The sequence below is a fragment of the Gossypium hirsutum genome, chromosome D08 (genome assembly GCF_007990345.1).
Source record: "Gossypium hirsutum isolate 1008001.06 chromosome D08, Gossypium_hirsutum_v2.1, whole genome shotgun sequence".
NCBI classification, from domain to species: domain Eukaryota; kingdom Viridiplantae; phylum Streptophyta; class Magnoliopsida; order Malvales; family Malvaceae; genus Gossypium; species Gossypium hirsutum.
In genome coordinates, this window is record NC_053444.1 from 28,089,165 (window position 1) to 28,097,648 (window position 8,484).

The following is an 8,484-nucleotide window of genomic DNA, read 5'->3' on the forward strand; positions in this document are numbered from 1 at the left end:
CACTCTTGTACAATCTCAATTTCTTTTTCGAATTCTTTCTCTTCATTTTCTTTTTCTCTCACTTTTTCGATTTCATTACAATGTGCAGTCGACACAAAAGAATCAAAAATATAATCATTTGCCCCAAAGGAAGAGAAAATATTTTCATAGGCTTCTCGTCCATTTCTTCGGGAACAATCCTCCGGGAAGGACTTCTTTGAATCATACGATGAATAACTCGTCCTCTCTCGTTCGTCATGTCGAGAAGTTGCAAGCTCTAGGCTGTCGCGTCTTGAATTCCTTGACGAATAGGAATCCCGATAAGAATCTCTTAGTGAGTAGTCTTTGGACGCGTATCGCCGCAATGATCTCGACTCCATTTCTCGATTTGGTAGATTTTGTTTTCGTCTGGCTCTTTCCTCCACTCGATCCAATCGATCATGCAATTTATCAAAATTTGATTTCACCATTCTACGTATCTCTTGCTTCAAATATTGGAAATCTGATTCGGAAAATTCTTGTGACATGATTGATACGAGTCACAAAGGCCCAACCCAAGCTTAAGAAGGTGATGGGCTCAAATCAAGAAAATCAAGATTCACTTTCTTGTTTTCAAGAAAATCAAGAAATCGAATCTTGGCCCAATTTTGCTGTTCGGAGCGATTTCAAGAATCAAGAAAATCAAGATTTCAAATCTTGGAAATCTTGGTCCAAGAAACCGAATCTTGTAGCCAAAGCGCGTTGGATCTCCATTACGAGCGTCAACGACCCAATTTCGGTAGGAGATGGATCACAAGCCCAAATTCTTGAAGGCGAGGCCCAATAACCAAAATCCAGCCCAATCAAGAAATTTCTTCATACTTAGTTGAAAATCAGGCCAAAATGTCAAAGGGCCCAATTTGTAAACATCTTACTTGTTTAATTTAATTTTTTAATCTTTAGGAGCATTACATGTAAAATTCGGCCCAAAACAGCCCATATAAGTGCATGGCCGAATTTACCTTGTTATTTTATTAATTAGGTTTAATTTTTTTATTAGTTACTTGTGAGATTAGGATTTGTTGGAGGCCTATATAAGCATTGGCCAGCCACCCTTTGTAAAAACATCTTATTATTATTTTTCTGTCAAATTTCAGATTTGTTGAGTGCAGAATTTTCTTTGGGGTTTTCTCCAAGAATTCTCTCTTGAGTTTTCTTTAGAAGTTGTTTTAACAATCTTTTGATTGTGGGAGCCATCTTCAACCTTCTTCTTGCCATCGATATTCTTTGGAGGGGAGATTAGAGCCGTTTGAAGAGATTTGTGAGATCTTTCAGGATTTCAAGGCTTCTTAGGACTTATCTTTTAATTTCTTACTGTCAATTCTTTCTTTATTTCTGCTTGTGCCGAATCTTTATCTAATTTATTTTCTGTTCTTATTGTGTTTTCAGCCTTTTTCTATCTTAAGGAATTAGCCCAAAAATCCCCAATTTCTAGGGCTCTTGCCGATTCATCCATACTCTTTTTGAGAGAAATTAGATTGCCGAAATTTGGGGAAAACTATCTGGGTGTTCAATTGGGCAGAATCGCAATCTCTTCTAGGGTTTCAAGATTCCTTATTAACACTTATTTCTATTCTCTATTTGATTCTTTACAGTTTTGGGGATTTTATTTCAGATCTGAAAATTCAAAAATCTAATCTTTTAATTTTCTGTTTCGTTTCAGATCTAATTGTTTAGGGTTTTCGTAGGAGTTTCTCGTGACTTGGCAACTCGATCTTGGTCCGCGCGCAACCCCCTATCATTTCGTATCAGATTTTGGGTGATTTGGGTGTTCTTGGTTGATTTCTAAACTGATCTCTATTTTTTAAAGCACAAACAGCAGTTTTACCCAGAAAAATTGTTCGCAAAAAATTCATTTAAGTGGGTAAACGTTGTCCAATTGATCTGAAATTTTACATACATATTTGTGGCACTGTGATTGAATATAAAAAATTAATCCTGCAAAAAAATCAGTCAAAAAAGTCAAAAAACTAAAAAAATATGAAATTCAATAAAAATTTTAAAAAAAGATTCAGCGGGTTGAATTTGGTGCCCAAAATTTCCAGATCAAAAATTCAATATTTAAGGACATTCCAGATTTAATTTCATGATTTTTAGAGATCGGGAACACCTCGAACGAAGTTGTCAAGTTACTCTGCAGTTTTTCGGGTTTTCTGTTTTCAACAATTTTTATTGATTCTTAGCTGTAGGTTTTCATTTGTTTGCTTTTATTCTTCCGTTACATTATCTAACACCTTCTTGTTTCTTGTGTTAGTAGGATTTACACGTGTGCACAACTCCTTCCTCGGTGCAACACAAATCACTTGGTGTCTTGTCAGTTTTTGGCATCCTAGTGCAAATTAGGATTCTTTGGTAGTTTGGTTCACACTCTCTAATTGGTTGATATAAACTCTGATAAAGAACTCACAAGATTGAATTCGACCTCATTGAGAATTTGATTTTTCTTTTTGAGTGATTAATGGTGAGGTTTGCTAACTTTTATTTTTGAGTGTTGAGTGTTTATTTTTTACAGGTTTTGAAGATGTCTAAAGGTGATAATAATGATGCACTTATGAAAGTTCAACAACAGTTAGACGAACATACTGCTGCAATCACACAAATAAATGCTACACTTCAAGCATTGAATACTACTTTGAATGAGGTACGAGTGAATCAAAAACATCAATATCGAGATCCAATTAAGGAAGATAGGGATAACCAGCCCTATAGGTGCAGCCCTCAACGTGTCCCTAGAATGGATGATGATTTTCATGATCGTGGACAATCCATCTTTGGCAAAACCAAAGAGCGAGCAGCAACGAGAACATCTCTTTCATACTCGCTGCCATGTACAAGGTAAGCTTTGTAGAGTTATTATTGATGGTGAAAGTTGCTCGAACATAGCCAGCACGACGATGGTGGAAAAGCTTTGCTTAACCACTACCAAGCATCCACAACCTTATCAACTACAAGGGCTTAGCAACGAAGGCCAATTTAGGGTCACTCAACAAGTGCGCATTGCCTTTTCTATCGGTAAGTATCAAGACGAAGTTGTGTGCGACGTAATGCCTATTCAAGCCTGCCATTTGTTGCTAGGAGAACCATGGCAACTGGATCGAAAAGTCACTCACGATGGTCGTACCAATAGGTATTCTTTCAAGCATCAAGGAAAGAAACTTACCTTAGTGCCGCTCACTCCGGAACAAGTCCATGAGGACCAAATCAAACTGAGAAATTCTGTTAAAACAAGTGAGGAAAAAGAAAAAGAGAATGAAAAAGAGCAAAAAGAGATTGAGAGTGAAAAGGAATGTGAAACAGAAAAGAAATTGAAAAAGAAGTTGAAGAAAGAAGAGAAAATGAGTTAGAAAAAGACGAGGAAAGGCTAGTGAGGAATGTTTCCACTAACCAAGATATGAATTTTTCTTGTGTTGCTACTTTTCAGGTTCCCGAAAGATCGAAAGATAACTTTCAACTTCAATACCTCTCAAATGAAAGACGCTTTCATACGATCAACTTAGGCAAAGATGAAATCACACTACATGATCCCGAAGGTAAGCGAGGTAAGGAAATTTTAGAAACCGAGTCCAGTGCAGATTTGAAAATTATTAATAAAACTTTTGGTGACTTAGTTCTTAAAAGATCCCCTCATTTTGATCCGATTAATTGTTACTCTTCGATTGTGGTTGATAAAGTCATTATGAAAAGAAGCGTGATTTGTTATTCTCTTGATTTACCTTGTGTAAAATCCTCGAATTTGTCCAAATCTATTTTGGAGAATAAGGTAACGAAATTTTCCAAATTTGTTTTCAATTTATATTCGTGCCTTAAACAGTTTATGTGGTTGTACATGAAGTTTGAGTTCCATTTGACAAAGGTTAACTCAACAACAGAGATTCGACTACACTATGCCCCCGATGAGCGAAGGTTTGTTGTAAATGAAAAAGGTAAAATCGACCATTATTCTTTTGCTTATCAAGGTAAGATGCTTGAAACCTTTGAAACACTTTTGTACTCCTCGGATAGCGACAAAGATCGTGTTGATGAACACTTAGATCGAAACGTGCTTGACTGTCCTATTTTATTTATTGATGATAAATCTATTTTGATGGTTGATAAAAAGATTCTTGTTTTTGATAATGCATGTGTGAGTGAATCTATAGACCGTCGATTAAAGCATGGTAATCTGAATCTATCCATTCACATGCGTTATACCTGTTCTATTATGCTTATAATTGGACTACAAGCTTGTTTGTGTTGCTATTTACTATTTCATGGCTATTCTTTTCAGTGGACTCAATTGCCATTAGTCCCGTTCGATCGAGGAAAATCGAGTTCATTTGATTTTTAGATTCGAGGACGAATCTTTTTGAGGAAGGGGGGAATGATACGAGTCACAAAGGCCCAACCCAAGCTTAAGAAGGTGATGGGCTCAAATCAAGAAAATCAAGATTCACTTTCTTGTTTTCAAGAAAATCAAGAAATCGAATCTTGGCCCAATTTTGCTGTTCGGAGCGATTTCAAGAATCAAGAAAATCAAGATTTCAAATCTTGGAAATCTTGGTCCAAGAAACCGAATCTTGCAGCCAAAGCGCGTTGGATCTCCATTACGAGCGTCAACGACCCAATTTCGGTAGGAGATGGATCACAAGCCCAAATTCTTGAAGGCGAGGCCCAATAACCAAAATCCAGCCCAATCAAGAAATTTCTTCATACTTAGTTGAAAATCAGGCCAAAATGTTAAAGGGCCCAATTTGTAAACATCTTACTTGTTTAATTTAATTTTTTAATCTTTAGGAGCATTACATGTAAAATTCGGCCCAAAACAGCCCATATAAGTGCATGGCCGAATTTACCTTGTTATTTTATTAATTAGGTTTAATTTTTTTTATTAGTGATGTGATCCGGCTCGGTTGATTGAGTCGATTCACTTGATTGCCCGATCGTCGACGAGGAATAGTTGAGTTATCGGAAATAGGATGAGATAAGGCTAAAGATGCGGAAGCTTTTCAAATGGTTTTAAAGGTTGGCTAAGGTGATGGTAAATTTATAAGGGTAGTAGGCTCGATTTAAGGATAAAAATAAGAAAAAAAATGGAAGTTGGTAAATGAAGGCTCGGTTTTGTAAAAAGATATTATAGTTGGGTAAAATCTAGGATAGACGGTGGAATGGATAAATGAGCTTAAACACCAGAAACGATTCAACACTAAAAAGTGTCACCCCGATTTCTATTCGGTTCAAGGTGGGATTACGGAATTGTAGAAGGGTTGAACGCCACACCAAAGCAAGGTGATAAGTTCAAAAGAGAACGATAGACGCCACTAGCATGCTAGATAAGTCAGATCGAAACTCGTACGAATTTAGATAGGAGAAAACTCACTCTTTGAACAAAGTTCATTCAAATGATCAAAAGTCAAAAGTCCTTTACAAATGAAAGAAAACAAATATTTATAGGCACATAGATGACCATTCAAATTCGGCATCTAGGTGTTCACACAATAATAAAAACGTTCACACTAATGTATTAAAATAGTTCATAAATTCGGCAGATGGAATGGACACTTTCTTCCCCCTTAGTTTGTGCATGAATGCTTAGTAAAAAAGAAAGGCTTCAAGTGACTTGTATGTGCACCAAAAGGTTGCATTCATCTCCTTGGGACGTTCTTGCACTTGTATGGACCATGTATCTTCATAATTAAACACTTTAATGGCATGTAAGTTCATAAATGGTAGCATGAACCTAGTAAATTCGTTCTCCCCTTTGTGCATGCACTTAATTCAATCAATGTGTTGAATTATTGAGTTAATTCCTTCCCTTGGACGTTCTTGAACCCATCCATGCATGTGTAGTAGCCTATAGGTCAATTCAAAGTGTGAACATGCTCAAGGAGCTCTATGGTCAACATAGAATTAGTTAGCAGCTACTTCTTGGCCGAATAAGTGCCTTGGAAAGTTAAGAGACAGCCACCATACATGCACTTAAGCCATTCATGTACTCTATCATCCCATGCATTTGATCCATTCATGGACTAGCCTTTAATGTCCATACATGCATTCGACACATGCATGAATTTGTAGAAACATTGCATCTAGCCGTACATGCACCAGCATTTAATACTTCTTCATTCATGAGTGTGGAATGCCCAAAAGAGATGTTTCTTCATTCATACATTGTACCGTCCAAAGGAATGTACCTACATGAAATAAACAAGTCATTAAGACATCTCATGAACACTCATAAATTCGGCATGATGTGAACACATTAATGTCATGCATTAATTCGGCTATGTGAACATAATCAATTTATATAATGAAAATGATATATTAGTAACAAATATTAATATAAGACAAGTTTAATGCTTAAATGAATATGTGCAAATTTTATTTAATGTATTAAAGAAAAAACCGAGTTTAAACTAAAATGAGCTAAGTTTTAGCTCGTGAGCTAAAGTTGAGCTGAGGCTAAACTCCTAAGCTGAAGTTGAGCTAAGGTTTAGCTCGTGAGCTAAATATGAGCTAGGAGTGAGCTCGATTTAGCTCAGGCAAGTTGGATCGAGCTTGAATAAGCTGGATTTGAGCTAGACGGAGCTCGTGGAGCTGGGATCAGCTTGCCAACATGTCAATGCTCGGCTTGACAGACTTGCTCGATGAAGTTCGCGGGGCGTGCTCGTATCATTCCCCCCCTCTTTTAGGCGACTTGTCCTCAAGTCGAGCCGTTTGTCCATGGGAGAACTTTGACTCATGCATGGTTTTCCTCGGTCAAATAGGATGGAAGATGTCACACAAACCTGAAAATTCTTACCACAGCCAATAAAAAGAAACTCAAAGGAGTCAAATTCAAATGTGTTCGATAGTTCATAAAATATTCATTCAATCGAACATATGCCAAAAATCTCAATTGGACAAAGCAAGCATACATAAATTTATCAAAGAGTTTCGTTAGACCATCGTTACAAACATGAAAACTAAGTTGGATCAAGGGATAATTGGTTAAAAACGATGGTAGGCACTTAAACACATTATTCCTCATCCAAAACATTTTAATTTCTTTAATCGAATATAGTAACTCATTTGGTCCTTTGTCTTGCTCATGCAAGGTATGCCATGGCCAAAGGTATGCTAATTCTTCCTTTCGTTTTTGAGCAACATGAGGGGATTCTCCAAATTCCAACGTAATAATCACATTATCACAATTCCAAAAGGAAAAATCCATCACATCAAAGTATAAATAATTTCCAAACAACCAATCAATGGAATTTTCAACTTCAATCGAAGTGAGCAAAGATATTTGAAAATTTTCAGATGACTTACCTTGACGAATATGAAGAGAAGAAAATTGAGGATTGGGTTTACCTTTCTTAGTCAAAATGAATCTTCTCTCTTTGGATAGATAACGTAAGACAAACCTATTACTTCGATAAATTTGAATAGGTGGTGACGCACCATGACATGTCTTGCTCCTCGAGGGGTGGAATTCACAAAAATAAGACGGGTTAGTATTATCGAAAACTATGGACTTAAATGGAAAAGGAAAGTTACCATGGAAATTTGATTCAATTCCAAAAACATAGGTTGGCCTTACCTTCTCGAAATGAAACGAAAATTTCAAATGTGGCCAAACAAGGTGATTAATAAATGAATCAAAATTGAAACCCAAATCATTGAATTTCACCTTCTTATCAAAAATTCGAACTTCAAGCAAACATAATTTCAATGTAAATGATGCAAAGCGCTTAATGTTTCCATAAAATGAATTCATGTAGCAAATACCAGGCTTGAACACACGAACTTGATTAGGAATTCCAACAAGCAACATATTAGAAGAAGATATAATCAACTCACCACACGAATTATATTTCACTAGTTTAAACACACATGTTGATTTGACAAAACTGAGCATACCAAAATGCAAAGGTTCATACTTCAAGAGTATTAATTGGGAATGCAAATCACTACATGGAAATTTCGCACAAAAACTCAAAGATTGTTCATGAAGAACACAATTGCACATATCATGTGAAGATCTTTTAACATGGATGCCAAACAAAGAATTTTTAACGAACATGCAACTTTTCAAACAGGCAGATTTATCACAAATCAATTGAGCAGGCATATTTAAACATAAAGATTTAACACATGAGTTCAAAAAGTTTGCAGGGTCAAACACATGAGAATTTTTACGTGACAGACTTTGATCAAACATGTTCAAAATTTGCTTAGGGAAAACTAATCCAATGTTGTCAACAAATTTGCCAATGTAGTAATCGTCATAAAAAAAACTGTATATGGCACCTTTTAAAACAAAATCGTTAACAACAGTAAGTGAACAAAAATTATCCAAATCAAGTGACTTTGATTCGATAAACAAAGAATCCTTACCTTCCTTACCTTCAATCGCAAGTGGGTGGTAGTCATTCGCGAACTTACCTTTTTTGAACAACCTAAAACACCTTTCGTTTGGAAGGTAATGTAGATGGAATTGGTCGCACA